The sequence below is a fragment of the Panthera tigris genome, chromosome C2 (genome assembly GCF_018350195.1).
Source record: "Panthera tigris isolate Pti1 chromosome C2, P.tigris_Pti1_mat1.1, whole genome shotgun sequence".
Taxonomy (NCBI): domain Eukaryota; kingdom Metazoa; phylum Chordata; class Mammalia; order Carnivora; family Felidae; genus Panthera; species Panthera tigris.
In genome coordinates, this window is record NC_056668.1 from 108,786,788 (window position 1) to 108,813,754 (window position 26,967).

General features: G+C 37.0%; 1 long non-coding RNA gene across 1 annotated transcript in view; it reads right to left on the reverse strand.

Annotated features, from left to right (window-relative positions):
- LOC122230574 overlaps positions 1–23,597 on the reverse strand; it is a 37,283-nt gene extending 13,686 nt beyond the window's left edge. The window contains exons 1-4 of the long non-coding RNA XR_006207564.1: positions 23,507–23,597; positions 22,939–23,131; positions 19,824–20,017; positions 12,175–12,243 (exon numbers count right to left, since the gene is read on the reverse strand). This is a non-coding gene — a long non-coding RNA (uncharacterized LOC122230574). The remainder of the gene's footprint in view (positions 1–12,174; positions 12,244–19,823; positions 20,018–22,938; positions 23,132–23,506) is intronic.
- Between the last annotated feature and the right edge of the window lie 3,370 nt (positions 23,598–26,967).

Genomic DNA, 26,967 nt, shown 5'->3' on the forward strand with positions numbered 1-26,967 from the left:
AGAAAAAAATAATATGGCATGTAATTATGTACTCACAACAGTTAACATTTTTCTGCAGTATTTGTGTTTTTTTTAGAAAGTAACATGTGACTTAACATCTATCTTTTCCTGTTTTTGTTTTCACTCAGAGTATATAAAAATCCTGAAGCTGATATGTACCATTTCCTCCTAAATTATTTTCAATAATTTTATGATATGGGTAAAAATCTTCAGTTAATTATAGCATTATTTTATTGTATAAAACATTTACATAAATGGCATCATGTGCCTAGCTTTTTATAATGTTTTTCTCTATATTAATGTTTTAAAAATTTATTCACATTCCCATGTAGATCTTATTTTCACCTCTGTATTGTGTTCAATTATGTAAATAAATTAGTTTATTTTTTTTCATTTTCTACAAATGTAAGATTAGGTTGCTTTCAATTTTTTTCTTCTATAAATAATGCTTTCATGTGCATTTTTGTACGTGTCTCTAAGCGCACAAGGGGAAACTTTTGGGGCGGGGGAGAGGGCAAGCGGGGGACAGGCTCTGCACTGACAGGCTGAAGCAAGGAGCCTGATGCAGGGCTTGAGCTCATGAACTGCGAGATTATGACCTGAGCTGAAGTCGGGTGTTCAACTGACTAAGCCACCCAGGTGCCCCACAAGGGGGAACATTTTTAATGCTATCTACCTAAAAGTAAAATTATTAGATTAAAAATATACTTATGATAATTTTACTATAAATTGCCAAACTGCCCTGTATAATAATTTATATCCAACTAGCAAAGTATGAGTCAAGATATTTCTACTTGTTCATCGACATTTTGTTAGACTTGTAAATGTTTACTAATGAGATAGTTATAACTTCATATCTCATCAAATTATAACTTTAATTAATCTGGGGGCACCTGGGAGGCTCAGTCAGTTAAACCTCTGACTCTTGATTTCAGTTTAGGTCATGATCTCATTGTTGTGAGGTCAAGCCCTACACAGACTCTGTGCTGACAGTATGGAGCCTGCTTGGGATTCTCTCTCTCCCCCTCTCTCTCTACACTTCCCCTGCTCATGTTCTCTCTCTTTCTCAAAATAAATAAATAAACCTTAAAAATAATTGGAATTTCTAAATGTCCATCAACTGATGAATGGATAAAGAAATTGTGGTTTATATACACAATGGAGTACTACATGGCAATGAGAAAGAATGAAATATGGCCCTTTGTAGCAACGTGGATGGAAATGGAGAGTGTGATGCTAAGTGAAATAAGCCATACAGAGAAAGACAGATACCATACGTTTTCACTCTTATGTGGATCCTGAGAAACTTAACAGAAACCCATGGGGGAGGGGAAGGACAAAAAAAAAGAGGTTAGAGTGGGAGACAGCCAAAGCATAAGAGACTCTTAAAAACTGAGAACAAACTGAGCGTTGATGGGGGGTGAGAGGGAGGGGAGAGTGGGTGATGGGTATTGAGGAGGGCACCTTTTGGGATGAGCACTGGGCGTTGTATGGAAACCAATTTGACAATAAATTTCATATATTGAAAAAAAATAATTGGAATTAATCTGTTTATTAGTAAGATTGGTCCTCATATTTACTGGCTATTGAATTTCCTTTCTTATAAAATTTTTGTTCATATTATTTGACCATTCGACTACTGCTTTTGCTCCTGAGAGCTTCTTATAGATTTGTTACAGTTTTTAATATATTCTGGATATTAATGCATCACCAGTTGCATGCATTGCTCGTACCTGCATTTTTATTTTTATGCTATTCTTTCCAAAGAGAAGCTTTAAATTTTAGTTTATTAGTCTTTTTCTTTATGATTTGTTTTCTGTGTATTTTGAAACACTTATTATGAAACCCTTCCATACCCCACCTTCATGAAAATATTATCTTATATTTCCCTAAAATTTTGAAAGATTTTATTTTATGTTGGGGTTATTAATCCATCTTGATTTGAATTTCGCATACAGTATGCACCAGGTAATTAATTTTATTTTTCCATAGAGACAGTCAAGCATTACAGCAGTATTAATAAAGTAGTTTACCATTATACATCTTGGCTGATAGGTTATTTCATTTGTATAAGAAATTCTCAAGTATAAATTATGTTTCTCCATTAAGTTATTGAATACCTTACACTAAATCTATCCTTTGATTATATATTTTATTGTTCTTGTGAATGGCATCTTATTACTATTTTAATTTTAATGGGATTTGCTATTTATATTTTTTGTGCTTAATTTGCATTCAGAAAGCTATCAGTGCTATTAAAAATTTCTTCCTGAAGTACATTCTATAATAATACAGTGAGGATCTGTGAGTGGCAAATTATCTTAATCTTTGACTGAAAATGCCCTAATTTCATCCTTATTCTTGCATTGTATTTTATCCATGTATAGAAGTCTTGGTTGATAAGATTTTTACCTTCAGCACTGTTGGGATATCATTCTATAATTTTTTGGGTTTTATTTTGGTTATTGAGAGGCTGCTGCCAATCAAATTTGTTTTCTTTGTTGGTTGTGTGACCTTTCTTTCTGGTAGCATTTATGTTTTTCTTTTACTCTTTATCTTCTTGATATATGTAATTTCATTAAAATATGGTCAAAGTTAAATTTCTTTTTAATTATTATGCCCAGGAATTTTTAGCTCCTTTTTTTTTTAGGATTCATACCTTTTATTAATAGTGGAAAATTCTGTCATTATTTTGAAAATTATGATCTTTGCCCATTCTGTCATTCTCTCCTTCTGAAATTTCTATTTTGATATGGTAGGTCTTTTCATCCTTTCTTCAATGTTTTGAATCCCTTTTTCATATTTTTCATCTCTTCAACTTCTTATGTTGTATTCTGAGTAATTTCCTCAGATATTTCTTCTAATACATTGATTATCTCTTCAGCTATATTTAATCTTTTAAACCAATCTACACAGTGTGCTAAGGTTTTTATTTCTGCAACTACTTGTTGGATTTCTGGAATTTCTCTTTATATTTTCTCAGAATCTGTCGACTATTTTAAAAATTTATATTTTATTTATTTATTTACACTATTTATGTATTATTGTGGCTTGTATTACTTTATTTATCTTCAGTTATTTTAAACATTCTTCCTTTTGAGGTTCTCATAATATTGTTTGATGATATCAAGCTCAAGGGATGCTAACCCTCCTATTTGTTGTTGTTGTTTCTGCTGACTCTTGCTCATGAGGAACTTTGTGCATTTTTGATCACACGCTTATCTTCAGTAGAGAGTTTTTCCTCTAGCAAATCCATAAAATTTGAACTGTAAATTTCTCTGCAGAGAATAGTTTGCATTTACTTCACTGGGAAATAAGCTAAGAAGAGTCTATATATTGATTTCTCAGTTTGAGGATTCCTCAACATTCACCTGATATAAATTTCAATTCCATACCCACTGGTAGTACAGTAAATTTTACTTTTTATTCTACCTAGAATCCTATAGCTTCCATGTTCCAGTGGTTGGAGGTTTAAAAACATCACCCTTGGTGAAAAGTTTTTAGAAAAAAATCTCATCACTATCATTTTACTATTCGGAAACACAAAGCCATAGCTCTTGTTCCTACTGGGCTTATTACTTATTACTTCAGGTTTTAGCATTAGGTCTTATATCCATGTCCACATTTTTCCTAAGTCTACTCTGGTGACAACCCCTGAGCTTATATTAACTAATTTTCTGTTTACTTGACTTCTGTCACTTGAGGTTACTCTTTTCTTTCCTTTAGACTCTTCCATATATTTCAAATTTTGCTTTGTTTTAATTCAGCATTTCTATATGATGTTATCAGAGAGGTTCAGTATTAAGCCAGTGTTAATGCATTCTATTAATGCATACTATTCTAAACAGAATAGTACTCAGAGCAAAGCATGTGTAATTTCTATATTTAGAAAGCTACCGACTGCTCCTTTGTGGGCTACTATGGTCAATTTTTGTAAATTATACCTGGATTATTTAAAACAAAGAGAAAATCTCTTACATTAATAGTTTATTTAATCAAGTTTGGTATGCTTCTCCAATTCAATTTTGTAACTTTATACTTGATTTGCTGGGCTAAGTATTATGTAAAATTCACTTACCAATATTACCATACTGATGTTTATTTCTCCTTGTATTTTCAACAGCTTTTGTTTTATACTTTATTAGTATGTCTTATTGAATGTTTTCTTAGTAAAAAGTTACCTATATGTGCCATTTCTTCTTAAAACCTTATATTCAAATTTGACTCATTCTAATATTCTGATCCCTTCTTTCTTTGTGCTTACATTTGTTGGGTAGATCTTTAAATACCTTAAAGATCCCAAGTCAAAACTGTGTCTCTTATAGACATCATACGATTCCATCTGTTTTTTGGACCCTAACTGATACGAACATATATTATTTGCATGTTTGCTATTGTTATGGCAGATGTTTGGGTCTTTTGTCATTTACTTTATGCTTAATGGCTTGGCTTCTAAAATTTTTCACTGCTATTTCCTTTGATATATAATTGTTATTTATTTGATTTCTTCACTCTGATAATTTAGAAGAAATATGTGCTATATTTTTATATATTTCAATAATAAATGTATACCAATATTTCTGAATTAGTAAATTTAAAAACCTAAACAATATGTGATGTCTCCCTGTATATATATTTATAGAGGTTATAGATTAACAACTTTTATATATCCTTGACTATTTTTCTAGTCAGATACAATTCTTTTTCAATTAATGCTGATAACTTATATTTTCCCTCAAATTAAATAATTTCTTAATATTTCCTTTTGTATTTTATGTATCGGTAGGGTTTTGTCTTCTTGATTAGACTTGCATAGGGATCTATTTTGTTGCCTTTACTATTGTTTCACCATAAAACTCCAATTCCTAGGTTTATCATTTAAGTTTACAGCTTTTCCTTTAAAAATGTATTATATTATTTTCTCCTTCTATTTATGTATTTTATTCTTCTTGCTTTCCTTATGTTTGTATGCTTGTTCTTTCAACTTCTTCAGTTCTTATGCATATTTTATTAAAGGCTATAAATGCACTTCAGAACAGCTTTGTCCTCAGTCTCCCGATTTTGATACATATTGATCTTATTGTTGGCACAGATATTTTGTTTTATTTATTTTATTTCTTTAATATAATTTATTGTCAGATTGGTTTCCATACAATACCCAGTGCTCATCCCAACAAGTGCCCTCCTCCCTGTCCATCACCCACTTCCCCTCTCTCCCACCCCTCATCTACCCTTAGTTTGTTCTCAGTCCTTGAGAGTCTTTTATGGTTTGCCTCCCTCCCTCTCTGTAACTTTTTTTCCCCTCCCCCATGAGAGGGGGAGACCTTCCCCTCCCCCATGGTCTTCTGTTAAGTTTCTCAAGATCCACATATGAGTGAAAACATATGGTATCTGTCTTTCTCTGCCTGACTTATTTCACTTAACATAATACCCTCCAGTTCCATCCACATTGCAGCAAATGGCCATATTTCATTCTTTCTCATTGCCAAGTAGTATTCCATTGTATATATAACCCACATCTTCTTTACCCATTCGTCAGTTGATGGACATTTAGGCTCTTTCCATAATTTGGCTATTGTTTAAAGTGCTGCTACACACATTGGGGTACATGTGCCCCTATGCATCAGCACTCCTGTATCCTTTGGGTAGATACCTAGCAGTCGCACAGATATTTTAAATATCCTCTTTGGCCAAAGAGTTATTAAAAATAATCTTTTGAGGGGTGACTGGGTGGCTCAGTTGGTTACGCGTCCGACTTTGGCTCAGGTCATGATCTCACAGTTAGAGCCCTGAGTGGGGTTCCGTGCTGACAGCTCAGATATGGGAGCCTGCTTCAGATTCTGTGTCTCCCTCTCTCTGCTCCTCCCCTGCTCACGCTCTATCTCTTTCTTAAAAACAAATAAACATTTCAAAAAATTAAAAAATACTATGTTTACCTTTCATTAAATTTGCTTATTAAAAACATCTTCTTGGGAACCTGGGTGACTCAGTCAGTTAAGCCTCCAACTTCAGCTCAGGTTTTGATCTCACAGTTCCTGAGTTCAAGCCCTGCATCTAGGAATCCTCTTTCTCCCTCTGTCTCTGCCCCTTCCCCGCTCATGCACATGAGTGCACATATGTGCGTGCGCTCTCTCTCAAAAATAAATAAGCATATTTTTAAAAGTTAAAAAGAATTAAAAACATCCTGTTCTTAAGTACAATTTATTGTTTATGGTTAGAATATACAATCTACTCACAATTTTTGTTTTGTGGAATTCGTAAAAGTTTGTCAACATTTTAAGATCATCTGAAAACATTGTCTATTCTGTTTGTAGGTTAGAGTCTTTTTTCTTTCTAGCAATCTACATTAACGAAGATTGTGTAAGTGCTTTAAAAAATCTGTATTGGCATGGGGCTCAGTTGGTTAAGGTCATGATCTCATGGTTTGTGGATTCAAGTCCCGCATCGGGCTCTGTGCTGAACTCTTGCTCAGAGCCTGGAGACTGCTTCAGATTCTGTGTCTCCTTCTCTCTCTGCCCCTCCTCTGTTCACACTCTGTCTCACCCTGTCTCTCAAAAATAAATAAATAAATGTAAAAAAAATTAAATATTAAAAAATCTGTATTGGCTTAACTGAAATAATAAACTTCGTTTCTTGTTCCAGCAATAGTCTAAGGTGGCTATAACTGGTCTGGTGATCTGCTCCGATGATTTAGGGATCCAGTCTCCTTTTGCCTTCCTAGGGCACTACTACTCAAACTGTAGCAATGTACAAATTGTTATCTGTCAGCAATAAAATAAGGAGCTCATAGCAGAATATAAATCAACCGCATTACTTATCACGGTGTTTAATTCAGTTGATATATTGTTCATAGCCAAACTTTTCTCCATGAAGGATGCAGTGCCTGCTTTAGGGCCTGAGAGTGCTCTACTGTATCTTCTATATCTTATTAGTAGGCCAGGAAAAGAGACAGCAGAGAGAATTGTTAGGAGACTGCTTTTGGTAGTAGCCATGCCTAGAAGTGGCATATATCATTCTGCCCACATCTCACTGATCACAATTCACATGACTTCATGCAACTATAAGAGAAGCTGGAAAAATATAGGATGGCTAAGTGCCCAAGAAGAAGAAAAAATGGTTTTGTGAACACAGTAGTCTCTGCTACAACTTTTTCTGTATTTTCCATTCTCCGTGCTCATCATAGGAATATCTGCAACACTTTTTGTTCTCAATCCATTACTAACAACCACATATATATGCATTTCTTCTTACCCAAGACATAAGGATGACTTTCAATCAATACTTATTTTAAGACACAATATTGGGCTTTGTTTTTCTATTTTCTTCATCTGACCTATAAATAAGCTTTTTCCCTCAGTTTATGCATACTTTTTAACAGACATCATTAGGTTGGTTCTCTGCCAACAGTAAATAACAGAACTAGCTGTGTCCATCCTGCCTTGAAGACTTTTTCCAGTTCTGATCACATGTCACACTATTGCTGTTGGTACATTTTAGAAACATACATGAATCAGATGCTTGGCCAGTATTATTTTCTAAACTCCTCAACTTGTCAGAGGCTTCTGAATGGCACAAATAAAATTTTTAAATTCTAATCTCACCATGACTTGTATTGTTAGTCCCACTTTACACAAAATTGTGTAGTTTTCTCTACATATTCAGAACGTGGGGGTTATAAAAGATTTCTTGATTTTTTTATTATAGAGCTAACTTTTCTGGAAGAGAAAATTTTGTTCACTCTTTCAGACAAATGGTTTAATTTTTTTCCCTTTTAATGACCCAATATGGATCTTCCACAGCAACTTGAAGAATGTATTTTAAAACTCATGATTCTTGAAGAACCACCCTAAATCTTAAAGCACAAAGACAAACCAGAGATTTCTGGAATCTCTGTGATAACTCAGCTTAAATCCAGGAAATATAAATGTAAAAACTAATGGGCCATAAAGATCTGAGGAAGTAAGTTTATTACAATCAGACTTGCAAGAGTGACTAATTTATCTCTCAGTTCAGTTCAAGCAATTGTATGTTTACTTTATGCTTGGTAGCCTATTTTGAAAAATAATCGTAATAATTTGTCCAACTTGCTTTGCTGCAATGTAGTGTGTTTTAACTTGGTATGCTTACTTTATGCTTGGTAGCCTATTTTGAAAAATAATCGTAATAATTTGTCCAACTTGCTTTGCTGCAATGTAGTGTGTTTTAACTTGGTATGCTTTGTTTGAGCAGCTTTGTCAATAATGCAAATTTCTGATTTGTGGCAGAATGTGTGTGGTAACAGCAAAACCCAGACCTGGTTTCTATAGAAGGTGGGGTGAAGTTCATATACTTACCTATTTGGAAAGCTATAAAAAAGACAAAGTAATTACTCTATGGCATCTGAAAGGCTGAAACTTGAGTGCTATATATTGCACATTTTAAAAAGTGTGGATCATTTCTATTATTTTTTTATGTAAAACTTGACTAGGATATCTGTATTTGGGTACCAATCATTGGTCCTTTGCTGTCATTACTTAGTAATCTTAACATCATGTTTTTAAATGTCAGATTCATCCTATCCAATAGTATGGGTTTTTCCTTTTTTTGCAGTACTTGGGACTATTTCAGAGTTATTATAAGAACTCATTTTTCACTGGATTAGCACTGTGGCTCTCTGATGATCAATGTACGTTTTACAACCTTGTATTCATTTTATTGTCCATATCACTTTTAAAACGTAGCGATGATGGATTAGTTAGTGTCATGAACTTGAGTTCATTTTGTTCAGCAAGAATTTTCCAACTTTTTAGCCCTCCTCTTTATTAAAAAAAATTAACGTTTACTTACTATTGCGAGACAGAGAGAGAGAGAGACAGAGCATGAGCAGGGGAGGGGCAGAGAGAGAGGGAGACACAGAATCTAAAGCAGGCTCCAGGCTCTGAGCTGCCAGCACAGACCCCGACACAGGGCTTGAACCCATGATCTGTGAGATTGTGACCTGAGCCAAAGTCAGAAGCTTAACCAACTGAGCCACCCTGGCACCCCTAGCCCTCTTCTTTAAAAAGCAACACCTTCTTTCCCATAAATAGCAATCTTTGGTAGCCATGCCTTTTCATGCTCACCTCAGAAACTTGATTGGAAGGCAATTCTGTATAGTTGGTCAAATTTCTGGATCACTAAGGGATGAACAGAACTTAGTCCTGTGCTACCATGGTACAGACTGTGATGACAATACATTGGTACCTAGCACATTTAATCTCAGAAATATTTTCATATTTTTGTTTATATTTGGTATTAGTACATGGACAAATGTTTATTCTTTTGTTGGCTTTCTCTTTAGATTTTCATAATCTATGTTTGAAAGGGGCTGAGAAAACTCTGCAAGACAACTTTGATACTAAAAAACAATGGAGCACTGTAATATTTGTCATTGTCATTTCTAATTGGTTTCATTTATACTATAGCAAGACCCAGTTTGATTTTAAGAGAGCTTATTTTCTCTATGTAGAGCATTGTATAGCAGCTAGCATACCATTTGTTATGTAGTAGATATAAAATTAAATATATTTCTAACCTTACTTGTGGGCGAAGGATAGTCTTATTTTAGACAGCAGTCAGTAAGTTCTGATGCCTTCATTCAGAAGTGATGACAGAATTTCCATACCGCATAAAGAATGCTCAGGAATGCTAAGAGATAGCCTCAAGGGCACTGGGGTATGTGTGTGTATAGGGAGGCTCTGTACAGCTCAGTGACATATGGCCACAGGGTATAATAGAAACAATGTTGAGTCAGCAGGATTGGGTGGCAATGCGAGGATTCTGTCTCAGCCCCTTGAGTTCAACTCTGACCTGGGGAGGCAGGACTAGGTTGTCACTGAGAGTACTTTCTATCTCTACAATCATTCAATTTATGACAGGCCCCTGAAATGTGTCATTTCTAAAGCTAGATATATCTCAGTCCAGTTCTAAATTATGCCAAATGCTCTAAATTAAAACATTTAATTAACAAAATCACTAGGTGTTGCATGCATTCGTTATTAAATATCTGATCTACTCATAATCACTGAGTATCCTCTGGTGAAGAGTCAGCCTTTCTAAACTGCCTCACTCACAAAGGCTGATAATCTTTCCCTTATAGAGGCAGTTGGCACCATTGGGTCCTTTTGATTTTCTATTCTGACTTTACTAATGTTTCTGTGATACTGATGAACATCCTGGATTTCTATCTCCTTAAAGAGCTACACTGGATATTAGTTGCATTTTTCTTGAGACTTGTAGCTTATTCTTATATTAAAGCTAATCATTGGGGTATAAATAATACACAAACATACATCCCTTCAGATGTTTCTATAATGTCCATTCCTCCTTTCTCTCACTGCTGACCTCATCCTTAAGTCTGAAAACCTTTTCTGATCTATTTCCTGCCTTTGAGAAACTTAAAGTCATGCAGTCATTTGTAGGTGCCTATCCTATTCTTAAAACATAACTCTGAAATTGCTGGTGAAATTGCTGGTTCATACCAAAAAAGGGGACTTTAATTCATTTCCCTGAAAAGTTGCCATATCCTTTTCTCTTCCCTTCTTACCTTACAGAGATATCTCTCTCCTCTGACTTTTTCCTCATCCCAACCACCTGAGCGACCCCCCTTCAACTTCCCCTCCCCCTCTGCCACACATAATCTTTCAGGTACCAATGCGACAAAGAGCTCCCGTGTGTTAACTGACAACTGTGATGAATTCATAGTGACCGACCATCAGACATATGTGGTAAGGGATGAAAAGTTTGCATCCAGTCTCCTTGGAAAGGTGTTCTTAGGTCAGTAGTTGTTTGCTGCGGGCATGGGATGACTAACTGAAGGGAAAGAGATGTGTATTCAGAGTCTCCTTATTCTGTTTGAGGACCACTCACTGTGGACAGTCCAGTCTGAGCGCCTTAGAAGCAATGAAGTATTACGTGATGTAATATATTATTTTCATTATCCTTCCTGTTTTATAATATGCAAGGTCTATTTATAGGTGAACTGAAAGATTTTACTGATGATACTTCACAGTATAGGTATTGTACCTTTCATCTTGTTTTCAGTTGTGTAAGAAACACAACGAGTAACTTGAACAGCATCTGTCCATTTGTGAGGAGGATGCATCTGACTAATGAATGAGTCAATTACTCTGAAGATATTTCCTCACGTTGAGATGCTGTGACTCTAGGACAAATTTGGAGATACATTTCAACCATTATCTAAACGCAATGCTACTTGCAGAACAAGGGTCTGCAAACATTCTTTTGTGCAGGGGCTGATAATAAGTATTTTCAGCTTTGTGGGCCATTTAAGAGATCTTGGTTGCACATTATTCTTTTTTTAAAAATCCTTTAAAAATGGAAAAAGTGCTAGCACACGGTTCTTACAAAGTTTACCAACTTTTTGTTTAGATTGCAAACATCAGAGAAACTGCGGTACATAGAACTTTATGAGCTTGCCCCCTTAGACAACAATATTCTCAGTAAAATGGACTAAACTTCAATATAACAATTATAAAATTAAAATGCAATCCTAAGACAACGAGATGTATTTTCCATTATCACATATCTTATGGTTAACAAAGTTTTGATTTTTGTCCTCTACATAAGTAACATAAGGAGAATATATAACAATAAAAAATGAAAAAAAAAACTACTTAAAAATATTCCTATCTGGACAAGTTCCAGAAGGCTAGGAGTTTTAAATCACAAAGTAAAAATGATCATCTTCAGTGTAACCCAACTTACTCTTTACTTGAAACTCATCATTGTCTTCATGCCTATGCCATCTCACTATATACGTCCATTTGCAACCAAAAGAAATTTATTAAAAATTCCATTCTGAGCATAAAAAACATCTAGCACATATCAGATCAACATTCAAAATGCTGATGGTTAGTGATGAGAATCAGACACCATATAGAAGTATTCCCTTTGTAGACATCAAAGAGAGTCTTTTTATCTAGGGAAGGACACACAACAGACGCTTTCAGAAGCACTATGATTAGTTGGTAGAGCCTGAGTATTCATTACATGTGACCTAAACAAATAGAAATGGCTTGGCTTTTAGCTGATTTTGTCATGATGTCCAATCGTTCATAATTGTGAATAAAGAGGATGCACTACTGTAAATCATACATTAACTGAATACAGGTGACCAATTGGAAAATAACTCACTTTTTGTCTTTTCTGAAATTCTGCTTCCTCATATATGGTGCTGATATACTGGTAAATAATTTAGTGATTCTGAAACAAACAAAAAATTATTGGGTTAAGCCTTCTCAATGCTAAGAAAGAAGGTCTATTTTAGATTAGCAGAATGTTCATAGAGGACAACTATAATTTTTCTGTGTAGCAAAAGTAAGGCTAAGAAACATTTATCACTGAATTTCTCAAACCATTTTGTGCTGGAAAGCCTTATCAATCATTTGAGTATATGGCATTATTTTTGTTTTACTTCTTTTTTCCATATATATATATAACAACCTATAAGTAACCTGAGTGAAGATTCAACATGAGTCACAAATACACATTCCATAACAGGAACTGCACAATATCATTTAAAAGCTTCTGAACAGAAAGTTTCTATTACGTTTTTGTGCTCCAAAGGAAACCCAATGTCCTCATATCTCAAAAATCTTTTGGAGAGAACTTCTGGTTTAAGCAAGTGGAAAAAAATCAATTGCATATTCTCTCTTCTAAGGGAGTATTTTACTTAATGCTTTCAATATTATTAATTTCTTCTCAATTATGAATTGCTCTATTTGTGAAAATTACTTTGGGCCAAATAGTAAAGTAAGTGCTTAATACGGAAAGGCAAATAAATGGGTTTCAGTCTCATTATTTTTTTGTTTTCTTTTATTTCATAAAATGTATTTCCATTCAGCAAATTTTAATTACTCACCAATTGTATGTAAAGTCCTAGGTTATAATAGGTATATTATGGGATACCAAGATGGATCAAGGATGGTCCTTGTTCTGAAAGTGCTTAGCTTTAGTGATTATGACAATCAAGACATCCAAAACAATATTAAAATAGGGAGACACAGCGGCGCCTGGGTGGCTCAGTTGGTTAAGTGTCCAACTTTGGCTCAGGTCATGATCTCATGGTTCGTGGGTTCAAGCCACGCATCGGGCTCTGTGCTGACAGCTCAGAGTCTGGAGCCTGCTTCAGATTCTGTGTCTCCCTCTCTTTCTTACCCTCCCCTGTCCCCTCTCTCTCTCTCTCTCAAAAGTAATAAAACATTAAAAAATAAAAGACAGAGACCTATTATATGAAATGTCATAAACGAAATAAAGCTGCTTTTACCCTGATTGTTCACACGGATATCTTGGTCTGTACAATGACTTGTCTAAATGTGTCCTTCATAGCTTTCTTGTTACATATGTGATGATAAGAAAGCTTACTCTTAAAATTAGTTGCTGATATATGAAGAAGAGGCAGGCACACAGATACATACAGAACAAGAAAGCTGAAAACTATAAATAGATTGTCAACAACTCTGAAGCTAATTATGAAAATGGAAAGTTAATAGAAATGCTTTGAAAACATGCTAAATTTCTATGGTAAGTCATTCAATCTCTTTAAATATTTGCTAATGCTATAGTGCTTTTGTACAAGTTATTTTTATAGATCAAGAAATCTGTGATTCTCTTTTATTTAGAAATGATTTTCTATTCTGTAGCATGTGTAAGGTATGATTATACATTTTGAGAGCAATTGAAGCTCTACCTCGTCATTACAGTGAATCCTTCCAGACAGAACCATAAACAAACAGCCTAGTCCTCTGTGGGAGACAAGGATGTACACGTTTGATTAATGGTTGGCACGGATGACACCTGGAATCCAAACAGTTGGAGTCATACCTCAGGAAATGCTTCAAGGACATAAGGAAGCACCATCTGAAGCAACACAGATGCTGATAACAGAGAAATAGTTATATCCAGGATGAAAACTGTGAATAAAGGAAGCAACTGAACTTAAATAGAAACCAGAGGGCAGAATGCAGAGCAGGAAAGGGACGATGAAAGAACAAAAGCAGTGGGCCTGACAAGTGGCACCTGCTCTCATGAATCATACACCTTTTCCCCTCCTTTCGAGTCACTCTTGAGCTAGCTCCTCTTCAGTCTTCCCTCCTCCAGATAGGGTCGCCGAGCCATTCTCTCCTTTAACATTTGTTCTTCCCTTATTTTAACTCTATCTCCGTGTCTTGCTCATTTAAACTTTCATTCTTCCTCCTTGCTTGCTTTCCCCCTCTACCCCTGTTCTTTTTTCCTGAAGGATAAGGTCCATCTTTCTAAGACTGAAAAATTACGGCTTCATTAAAAACTCTGTATTTATTTCTGGACAATGGTATTTATACGGATAACATTTTAGTGAGTGAAGACTCACTTACGGAAAGGATCTATTACTGCAAGTCCCACGTGGCCACACTGGTCACAGTGGGATTTCCGAGGAAATAGAAGTCACAGTTGATCATCAAGTCTTATAAGTTCAGGTGTTTTTCTGAGGCTCAGTTGATTTATATCTAAAGTGGAGCTGATATTGCATTTTTGAGGGTGGAAATTTATCTCGCTGAGAGCTGAGATTCTGAAATGACTACTTATGAAGAAATTGCCTTATATCTATGTTCCTTAAAAAGTTTCTGTTCTTTTGATATGTTCTCAAAATTATGCTCTGATGTAGCCTGGACATGTATTTCCCAGTCCTGAAAGAAGATTTATATCAAAAGAAATAAAGGCACATGACCCTACTAATGATGGGTACTGAGAAAACAGACAATATAGTTATTTTATGTCTCTCAGCTAAGCTAGTGATTTAAAGGTAAAAGAAAAGCTTAAAGCAATTTTCTTTAGAACATAAAGACAGAGAAAAGTCCAGATGGACATAAACTATGCTCTTGGTGAAAGACACACAACTACAAATATTCATATTGCTGGTGAGTGGATGTACAGTATAGGTATTATCTCTTGTCGATCTCATGAGTAAAAAATGTAGCTTCTCTTTACAATAAAGTTAGGGAGAGACAGGACAATTCGTGTTAGTAAGGTGAAAAATCCTTTGCCAGTCAAAGGCTTTTTGGTAAGAGTTAAAGCTCATAGTAAATAAAGAATTCTGGAATCAACAGTGTGGACAGGCTTCAGGAAGACCCTACACTTAGCTTACTTTAGACTAGGGTCACTCTATTATTGCATTGATAATAGTGAAGCGTTTATGATTTTAACAACTACTTTTTCAAAAGTTATGTCATCTATACTTTAACATACAAATCATTGAGTTTAAGTCATGGTTCATTTTCTTAGTTAACCATCAGAGGTCATGCTCACTCATTGGATTATTATCCCTGGTGACAACATACTTTATAGTTACTGTACCAAGGGGAAACCAATTCACCTCCTAACTCCCCAAGCATTGGCTGTGCAAAACATAATTTATTTGTTCATCCTGATATTAACTTAACAAAAATTTTAGTTTATGCCCTCGGCGTTGGAGATGCAATAATAAACAAGAAAGACACAGTTTCTTCCCTTATAGAAAGGGAGAAAGAAAATTAAATTATAATGGATTCAAAGAAGGGTAATTCATAAAGAATACATAATTCTTCTTAGGATGGCCAGAGAAAGGGCTGGTGTTTTGGCAAAGCGTTGTGAAAAGATGCAATTAAAACTTTTTAAACAAGGGAGAAGAGTGGCCAGATTTGTGATTTAGAAAGACCTTATTGGCTACAATGTAAATAATTGAATAGAGGATGACAAGAGTGAAAGCCAAGAATATCTTTTGAAGTTTGTCAGGTCTTTGATGACAATAACCTGGCTGAGGGAGGTGACATTAGGTAAGGCGAGAAAAGAAGAGATTCAAGACCATTTGAGAATAAATTAAGAAGCTTTGATAATTTATTAGATGTGAGGAGTCAGGGAAAGGACAGGACTCAAGAATGACATTCAGATTTGAGCATCTGAGTAGATGGCCAATCAAGGACATTCAGTAAGTATTTGGATCTATATCATCTGAATGCACAAATATAGACAGTGGAGTAGCCAGCATAGACACGGTGCTATGTAGTTCCGTCTGTGATGGGGATTAATAGTTTAGAAAGCAACACAAGTGCTTTTTTAATGGTTGCTAATGGGAAGAATGTGGCAAATTAATAAGAATTCCCCAGGCTTTAAAATTAGCTTTTCACTTTTGTTGGTTTCCAAGAAAGTCCTTCATAGAAGAATTAATTAATTTCATGAATTTATTTAAAAAGTAATTACTTAAGAATAATTGTGAAATTATAAAAACTATTAACCTGTTTGCATGTATATCCTAAATGGGAATATCAATCATACTTAAAAAGCACATTTTTCTTATATTTTTTCATTTTTAATTTATTTAAACACCACATTTTAAAACAATGCATATTTTCAATCTTAGATAATTTGACTATAACAGGAATTCTAAATAGGAAATCACCAAGTATTCATACAAAAACCACTTATAGCCTCTACTAATTTAGGCTCAGGGTTGGGGGAAGTTCAGTAATAACCAACTATAAGCAGTTCATTTGATTCACTGAAGGCAACCATGAATAGTTATTGTAACTTGTCTGATTAAAAAGTTTCCTGGGCTATGGATGAATAAACTATAGTCAATGAACTTTCAGATAAGATGACTTAATTAATTATAGCTTATGTTATTTATAATAAACCTTTTCTTAACATTTACTCTAACTCATCATTAGTTTGCTCATGATTTCCCAATGTTTACCTTCAACTCACATTTATCTTTTGAACTCTAAACAAATTGGGTAAAACAATATTTTGAGATATGATTTAAGGTTTCCTCCTCAACATTTTCTTATAATTTTTGCTCTGCCACCAATTCAGTCATAGTAATTCATTACCTCAGGGGAGGGATGATGCAATAGAAAGCAGAAGTAAATTTTGGGGCTTTTCGATTTCAACAGCCTATCCCTCAAGAGAATATGGGGAAGAATTCAGAACATAAAAATGGATTTGGAAGGATATATGATAGTCAAAGGGCACAGGTTTTCCATTCTGGAGACGATTCAGTGTCTCTTGGCTGGGAAAGAAAATGAATCAGAGAAGCAAAGAAAGCTGAGATACTGATGCATCCCTGAGAAGGTTTTTTGTGTCTGCCTCTCTCTCATTCACCTCGCCACATTCAAGCCAGGACCAGGTCCCAAGGCAGTGGCTGGAATCCTAGTGTAGACAGAAGTTGTTTTTCCCCAGACCCTCTCCAGACTTACAGTACTACACATCAAGACTTACTAAAAAGCAACATTAATTAAAACAATGAAATTTTAGGGTGCCTGGGTAGCTCAGTGTATTGAACATCTGACTCTTGGTGTCAGCTCAGGTCATGATCTCATGGATCATGGGTTCAAGCCCAAGGTGGGCTCCACACCGACAGCATGGAGGATGCTTGGGATTCTCTCTCTTTCCCTCCTCTCTGCCCTTCACCTGCTCAAGCTTGCTCTCTCTCTCTCTCTCTCTCTCTCTCTCTCTCTCTCTGCAATTAAACTACTGGCTCAATTAAAATATCAATATTGGGAAAATTGGGATTTTGCTCCTACCTCAAACCAAAATATCAAGTCCAGGTGGATCATTTATCTAGATGTGAAAGTTAAAACAATAAAGTTTTAAAATGTTTATTTATTTTTGAGAGAGATAGAGACAGAGAGACAGAGACAGAAGGAGGGAGAGAGAGAGGGAGACAGAGAATCCCGAGCAGGCCCCGCACCATCAGCGCAAAGCCGGACATGGGCCTTTAACTCATGAATGGTGAGAACATGCCCTGAGCTGAAATCAAGAGGTGCTTAATCGACTGAGCCACCCAGGTGCCCCAAAACAATAAAGCTTTTAGAAGATAATATAGGAGAATATCTACACAACCTTAAACTTAGAACAAAGAAAGACTTCTTAAACAACGTATAAAAAGCACAAAACCTAAAGTAAAATGGTACAGTCCTGATCCTCAAATGGCTTTGGCACAGTCTACAAAGATGCTTTAGCTTCCTTTCAGGTTTTTCCAATTCACGTGGCACACAAATAGCAATCACGGTGGCTAACACATCTCCCAGAAACAACACTACAGCAGTTATTGATACAGATTCTTCAAAGATCTCCTTATCTCATCATTTGCTATAGCGAAGGCTGATTTTGTAGGTTCAAGGACAAAGGTAATTATTTCAAATCTTTAAGGGAAAAATTTTAAAGCCGTATCAAAGGAGAATTGGGGAAAGGGAAGGCTAATTTTCTGAGATCCAGGAATCCTGTGTTCCATGCTGCCTCTTCTGCTAGCTTAGAAAATATCAGTGTTTCTGGGCTTCATATTCATCCCCAAATGGAGAATGATAATGTCAATTTGTGATCGACTATTCAAAGGATGTGATAAACATAAATGCAGTATTAAAGCTTTGTGAATTCTTCACAGAAAATAAACGCAATGTAAAGCCAGCAATGCCATGATTAAAACATGCTTTATCTTCTCTATATTTCTAGACATAACGGTTATTTACATAATCCTTCCAGTACCTAGAAGAGCTTATGCCCACATCATTTCACTTAAATCGATTGCTCTATAGAACCCACAGATACCTGTACTTGGATTTCTTGAGTAATAACCACTGCAGCTAATTATAACTTTTTGAGAAAGAAATTTTAAAAAGAGTGTCTTCCTCAAATGGGCTACATTTAAAATTCAGTGAATGAAATTTGACAAAAATCCATTAAATTAAGTCAGGGTTATCCAATATTGTATTAGAAAACCTCATCAGTATAGTAAAGTAAGAAAAAGAAATAAAGATGTTTGGAATTTCAGATGGTAGGATTGTATCTATAGAAAATCCAAACAAATGTATAACTAAATTATTAAAGCTGATAAGTGAGTTTTACAAGGTTAGTGGATATAAAGTCAATATTGGCAAAAATTAATTGTAATGTTAATACCAGCAGGAAAACATTTAGTTAAATTTGAAATGCAATGCTTTCACAAGAGCATAAAAGCATGAATATGTAGGAATAAATCTCACAAATGATGTTTAAGACCTCTATCCGAAAACCATAATTATCACTGAAATGAATTAACAAAGGCCAAAGTAAATAAGGTAATATATATCTGAAGAAAATAAATCACTGTCTCAAGAAGATATCTGCACTCCCATGTTCACTGCAGCATTATTAACAATAACCAAGACATGGATACAACCTGAGTCCACTGAGAAATAAGAGGATAAAGAAGTTGTGACACACACTCAAACTCTAAGATGAATCAGTTCTGGGCATACAGCATGGTGACTATAGTTGAAAATACTGTGTTGTATATTTGAAAGTTGCTAACAAAGCAGGTCTTAAAAGTTCTTACCACACGCGCACACGTACACACACATATGTAACTGTAGGGTGATGGGTGTGTTAGCTAACCTTAGTTTGGTAACGATTTTGCAATGTATATGTGTATCAAAATGTCACCATGTACACTTTAAATGTAATGTTATAAGTTAAATTATATCTGAATAAACCCGGGGGGGGGGGCGGGGGCGGAATTCTGTCCCTTAAAGATTTGAAATAGTTACTTCTGTCCCTGAAACTTCAAAGTCAACCTTCACTACAGGGACTAATTAGATCCAGAGGTTTTCAAAGAATCTGTATCACAGCAGCTACAGTGTTGCTTACTATAAGATGTCTTTACCCACAGTGATTGCTACATGCGTGCCCAGTGCAATGGAAAAGTCTGAGAAACAGCTAAAAGCCAAGGCCATTTGAGGATTTGTGGTTGTATCATTAGTTGCTAGACATGTTTGAATCTCTATCACACTCACAGTTAGCTTTAAGCATTTCCTTCAGAAAGTTCTTCTCCGTCGCTCACTGATTCCAAGCACATTTGGCTGCTGCCTGTGTAATGAATGCTATTGTTTCTTAATTTTTTCTGCTTGTTTGGTGAAACTGCTTCAAGGTTGCTGTAAAACGTTTTCTGACACTCCATTTCTGCTCTTGGCACATGACACACAGAGTCCTGTCGTAAAATTGTAAAATATTTGGTATCTGTAAGTTTTGAGGAAGCTCATGGCAGGAATTATATTGACAGCTTCAAATGTGAATTTTGAGCCCAATTCTAATTATAAATTTGACATTTTGCTGTTTTTTAAAAACTCCCTTTCTTTTGGTTTTATATTTTCATTTGACCTCTTTTTTTTTTTTTTTTAACTCAAAGCAAATTAGTGCTGTGGTGATGTCTTCCCAGGAAGGAGACTCCCCACAGAATGCATACTGCAGCTACATCAAGCACGGCATATGAAACCACAGAAACTAGGGATACCGTTAATCTGGGTGGGAGGTCTGGCTCTAAAAAGCCAAAGAAGTCTTCTACTCTCACTTATGGTTTTATGTATCAGCATGAACCAAGAGCCAAGGTGACTTGGGTTTCTATTTTCAGTGTATAATTTGGTTCCTTGAGATGATATTGAACTACTTATATAACAAACATACAGACATCGAATCAATACAACTTTGCTATAGCTGTTGTTGCTGTGTTACTATGTTGAAAACAAAAAGCTGTATGTTGGAATCTTCTTTTTTTTTAAGTTTATTTATTTATTTTGAGAGAGACAGAGAGAGACAGAGAGAGAGAGAATGGGCAGCAGAGGGGCAAAGAGAGGGAGAGAGAGAAATCCAAGCAGGCTCCGTGCTGTCAGCGCAGAGCCCGAGGTGGGGCTCAATCACAGGAACCAAAACATGAGAACATGACCTGAGCCAAAATCAAGAGTTAGACACTTAACTGACTGAGCCACCCAGGCACCCCAGATTGGAATTTTCGAAAATGTAATTCTAGGGCAACAACCAGGTGACAACATCAGGCAATATTTATCAACCTCTTATTTTTATCATTGTGTTATATTGTGATTGTTATCAGTACAAAATGCTTTCCCTCCTGACAGTGATTTCTAGGGAACCCAACAGGATTGTGTTCCACTGGCCAACTCGCAGGAGAGACCAGAAGACATCTGAAGGAAAGAATTTGAAGTATTAATTTCTAGACTAGGGAGTCTGGCAATTTGGAATACAGTGGAGTGTCTGTCTTGCTAGGGAGGAGCAGGACAGAGGGGGGAAAGGGCAGCCAGTGAAAAGGACTGCCAACCATATAAGAAAAGGTAGCTTTTAAGAAATTTACCTCCTTTCCCCACTGAAATCAATTATCTGGGTGTTGATGTGAGAGACACAAAGAAGGGTCCTTTACTCACTTATGGTCCCTGAGAAGAGAGGACAGCATGGAGCAAAGCGGAACAGCAGAACATGGACGAGCCTTAGAGGTCAGGGGTGGGGGGTGCAAGACCAACTGAGTCTTGGGCAGAGCACTGCAGCTCCTGGGCACTACCTCAGCAGTTAGGGCAGAAAAGGGAAGAGATCTGCTCCCTTATGCATGTGAAGTGTCTGGTGCATGGTAAAGAAAGTCGACCCAGAAAATTACTGTTTGTTGCTGTTCTTCTGTTCCTATTTTCAGTCCCAGGCCAATACGACCTGCGAAATGCAGATTACATAAAAATTGAAATACTCTCTTGAGAAAAAGAAAGGCACACCCTTCAACTTTCCCTTGGCCCATATTCCTTCCTAATTTTCCATCTTCTTAGATAATGTTTCTTATACCTGAAACATCTCTCTGCTTCTCTGCTGCCCCCCACCCCATTTACTCGTATCAGTCATGGTGTAGAAGCCATGTTAAACTGAATTCTAACTCACATCCTACATCATAGTGTGGATGGTTTGAATTTATTCTTTCATCTGCTTCCCTTATTTGTGTTTCTTTTCCTGGTCAATTTTATCCGTCTGTCAGGTCACCTAATGTAAGGCCTTTGGAGCCACCCCAACTCGTCTTTCAGCCTCACTCTCATTCTGCACATTGCACATTTCCTCTGCTCTCTCACTGGGCTGTACTCCACTCTCAGGCCCTCACAGCCAGCCCTAAACTGCTAACACAGCTTCCTACCTGCAGCCACTATCCCCTCTTCTGTCCTCTGGAAGCTACCAGAATTATGTCTGCAGAATTCAAATCAGATTATGTCATTTCTTTATTTTTCTTTAAAGTTTATTTATTTACTTTGAGAGAGAGAGAGAGAGAGAGAGAGAGAGAGAGAGAGAGAGAAAACATGAGCAGGGGAGGGGCAGAAAGAGAGGGAGAGACAGAGACTCCCAAGCATGCTCCGTGCTGTCAGCGCAAAGCCCCACACAGGGCTTGAATCCACAAACCGTGAAATCATGACCTGATCCAAAATCAAGAGTCAGACGCTTAACTGACCGAGCCACCCAGGCGCCCCAAATTATGTCATTTCTTTAACTTAAAATTGCCCATGCTTCTACAAAGAACACACTAGATGTTTTTTAAACTGGGAGTGGGGGGATAAAGAGATGCATGATGGCTTTCAAGGAGGTCTAAGAACCCTCTGATACTGCACTCAAGGACTTGTTTTATGAGCATGACGTATGCTTGTCACTAAGTGTCAGCAGATTTCAACAGACCCTCAAAAGTGTCTGTGCTGTGACACGGCCTGTGCTCGCCACCAAGTCAACCAAAGCAGTGCAGTGCAATGCAAGGGGAAGGAGCACACAGTGCTGAGGGTACCATTGAGTTCCAGAGTCAGACAGTCCTGGGTTCAGTCACCTTGCTGGCTGATCTAGCACATGGGGTAATATCCCTCTTCCCATAGGACTGTTTTAGATATTAACTTTAATAACAATGTAAGGTAACTGGGAAATAATAGACACTCAGCAAATTGTTGCTTCTTCACCGTAAATCTTCGGACGTCTAAAGACAAAATATTTGTAAGAACACTACTTTCAACCTCCCTAGCAATAAATCCCTCCTTTATCAGTTGGTGATTTTTGCTTCAAGTCATAAAAGTCCATATCAAATTGGCTACATCATTTAAGGGAATATATTACCTCATGTGGCTCAAAAAGGCTCAGAGAGAGAGAGTATGCTTCAGGTGCACTTTGTACGAGACTCCACCTCCAGTGTTCTCTTCTACTTGGCTCTGTTCTTCCCTGTGCATCAGATTCTTCTTCGGGCCAGTTTTCCTCGTGGTGACAAAGTGACTACAGCAACTCCAGCCCTCACAACTGCACTTCACACCATCTAGAACAATTAACAGTATTTGCATCCGGGAATTCCCAGCCAAAGTCCAAGATTCCTTCTACTCGGACTGAGATGCCCTCACTGGCCCACCCCTGAGTCCACCTCTACCCCTGAGGTTACATCTTTTGCCATAAGCATCTCTTGAGCCAGCTGAATCCACAAAGGGAATGCAGGGCCATTGTGAAGAACAATATTTACAAAATTTAACAATCCATATGACGCAAACAACTAATCTGAACACATACCAGCCCATTCAGAACAGATGTCAGTTGGAAAACAACTGGTATTTCTGGACTGGTGCTGAGAACTGAGTCTCAACTCTGCCTTGGGGGAGGAAAAAGATGTTGGCACCTCTCAGGGATCCACTGTGCATACCTACTCAAGAATGAGCTAATCTTCATCATTCTTCACATCGTGCTTTGCAGCTAGAAAATCAGGATTCAGCTTGTGCTACCTGCTAATGGGCTTCGCCTAGAAAACAAGGTAGGAAGAGAGAAGAAAGGCAGTTATGACATCTCCTATTCTCTATAAAGAAATAAATCCACTGGAGAGGAAAAAAACCCTCTTAACTCTAAAAATGTTTCTAAAAAGTTCTACTTTAACACTTTCGGTTGGTAATTTATACCACTCTCATACACAGAAACACTTAGAAATGCATTACTTCCTTTTAATCATTTCAAGTCATTTTCAAAAGTTTAGCAATCCCGAATCAATTTTTAGTCTATGATAGGAAGACCAATTAACACTGTTTGCTATTGTTTAGTTTCATTTCATATGAAATTATTCACAAGTCATTTCTCGAATCCAACCCAGGAATTCAAACTGTGAACACAGAACAGAGCCTCACATTATGGAGAAACATAACTGGGCAACTCTGCTTCTCCTTTGCCTCTAAGTTCTGCTTTTCTCAGCTATGGGTCTGGAAACTTTCCAGATGCCAACAGGGCGGGGGAGTTGTAACACCGGCTTGGCATGTGAACCACACCACAGATTCTTCAGCAAAACGTCAGAGTAATAATGTGAATGTGCTGGAATGTGGGGGGGGGGGAGAGTGGCAGCTGGTCTTTAATCTTAGGTAGTATTTTCTTTTGAAAAATCAAATTAAAAAGAGAATGTGTGTCCAGATTAGCTGGTTTGAAAACCCTTGGTTTATCTGAAGGTAGGAAGTAGCTTTAATATGTCTCAGAGGCAAGGATAAATCTGTTACTATTCTGTTTGTTGTAGTCAAAGGATGCAGTTACCGTGGAGGACTTCCACAAGAATAACTTATTTTAGAACTTCACATGAAATATATGAGGAACACATGTCATGGTCCCGTTTCACTCATTCATTTATTTGCTCATTCATTCCATTCAAGAAATGGCTGCTGAACCAAGAACACTTGGTTGTAAGGCAATGTTCTAACTCCTTCGAGGACAGAATACAACCAAATAGGCTAAGTCCTTGCTCTCTTGGAGCCTGTATCCCAGCGCAAGGTGGACGAAAGAACAAATAAATTTTAAAATAGCAAACAAATAAGCACAAAATATATAGAATGGTGATAAATGATATGAAAAAGATCAATAGAGTTACTGAATGGAGAGAGGGGTCAGTGGTGAGGTGATACGTGTAGGAGGTCAGGGAAGACCTTGCCTTTGGGTAGAGAATCCTGAATGAGTAGGAGAACAAGCCTGCAATATCTGGGCTAGAGTGTTCCAGGCCACAAGAACAGACAGCATGCACAAACCACACAGAGAAGCCTCTCAACACCCCTGTGACATGGGTAGGGCAGGTAATTGAGCCTTGGAGACCCGAGGAAACTGGGATTCAGAGCACTACATAGCAGACCCAGGAATGGAGCTCATCAGTTCAAACTCCCAATCTTTTGTTCTAGAAAGATCAAGTGCTACTTAAGTGCTTTCCAAGCTTTTCAGAGTCGCTTTTTAACTGAGACACTTCCCTCGAATAAAAATTTAAGTGGAATCTTAATTTGTGAAATGGATAAAAATGTAACCCCTAGGGAAGAAGTGAGCAGGAAGTGTTTGCTCATGCCTCATGCCCAGCCCTGGCCCCAGCCCGGGAGGCCTTTCCTCTGAGGATCCCGGGCATCTCCTGCAGGCTCCTTGCACCTCCCCCGGTGCTCCTGACACAACCCTCCGTGCCTAGGGGAAAGAATGCGTGAGAGTGGCTAGTGAAGGATACAGAAGGAAAAACAAATAAACAAGGCATATTACGCCAAGACCAATCGTCTCCATCTGCTTGCAGACCTGCAGAAAATGGCCTTTTATTTTTTTCAAGATCCAATACAAAGTTTCCTCAGTTTTGCAGGGAGGCAGCATTCGATATCTATTTCTCCACCACAAATTACTCCCAAACTTAGTGAGTTAATACATCAAATAGTTATTATGTCTCAGTTTCTGTGGGTCAGGAATCTGGGCACAGTTTATCTGGATCCTCTGACTAACGCCTTCCATGAAGCTAGGATTAATGTGTTGTCATGTCATTTGGGAGGAGGATCCGCTTCCAGACTCATTCGTGTGCTTGTGCTAAGGTTGAATTTTGTGCAGGTTGTTGGACTGAGGGCCTTAGTGTCTTGCTAGCTGTTGGCTGGGAGCCCTTAGTATCTCGTCACCTGGGTCACTGCACAGGATAGCTCACTCCATACGGCAAGCAGCTGGTTTCGCTCAGAGCAAGAGAGCAGACAGAGAGAGAGTAGACAAAAGGAAGTCAGAGTGTTTGTGTAGCCTCACTTCCAAGGGGACATCCCACCACTTCTGCTTATTTTACTCATTAAAAGGGGATCACTGGGCCCAGGCCTCACTCAAGAAGAAAGATTACACAAAGGTGTGAATTCCAGGAGGCAGGGATCTTTGGGGGACATTTTTGAGGCTCCCTACTACAAGAAGGAAAACATAAATTCACATAATCATTAAATGGTTAATATATGCAATAAACTTTTAGTCTTTTTATAGATTATTTTACCTTGCTTTCCAACAACCTAAAATATGTATGTTGGTGTTTCTTTCATCAGTCGTTTTTAATATGGTATCCTTGTTCTGTATGCCTTTTTTTTTTTTTACTCTATGCTAGGAAATAAAACTTCTTTTTGAAAAGACCCTATTCAGAAATTTCTTGCTTACATGATTAGTTATAATTCCACTTCAGTACAGATAGAAACCTTCATTATAGATATTATTAAAATTCTTGACATCTTTTCTAGAAGTACAAGGAAAACCTCAGTAAGTGCCCTCAAAAGTACTCACAAGCAAGTTTTGTGGGCGAGCTAAAAAATATCCTGGACTATTTCTGTGTTTAATTATCTATGTCATCAATTAGTCTTTCTAAAGTCACCTATAGAATGATGAAGTTGAGTGTATTGAAGAAGTTTGTCCACCTGTCTGCATTCTTCAACAAACTGTAAAGCATCTTTTTTTAAATTTTTCTTAATATTTATTTATTTTGAGGGAGAGACAGAGTGCGAGCAGGGGAGGGGTGGAGAGAGAGAGGGGACACAGAATCTGAAGCAGGCTATAAGCTCTGAGCTGTCAGCACAGAGCCTGATGCAGGGCTCAAACTCACAAACCACAAGATCGTGACCTGAGCCGAAGTCGGACGCTTAACCAACTGAGCCACCCAGGCGCCCCACCAAACTGTAAGCTTCTGGAGGGACCACTCTTTATATACACAGTGCCTGGCACACACAAGTGCTCTGCAAACATATGCTGAATGAGTGACCAGCAGTGACTTCACAGGGAATCACAAGAAAACTCTGCCAAAATAGCCATATCTAACTAATTAAAATAATTAACAGTCTTTATGTGATAACATTCTTCAGGGAAGAATTCAAGAATTTATAT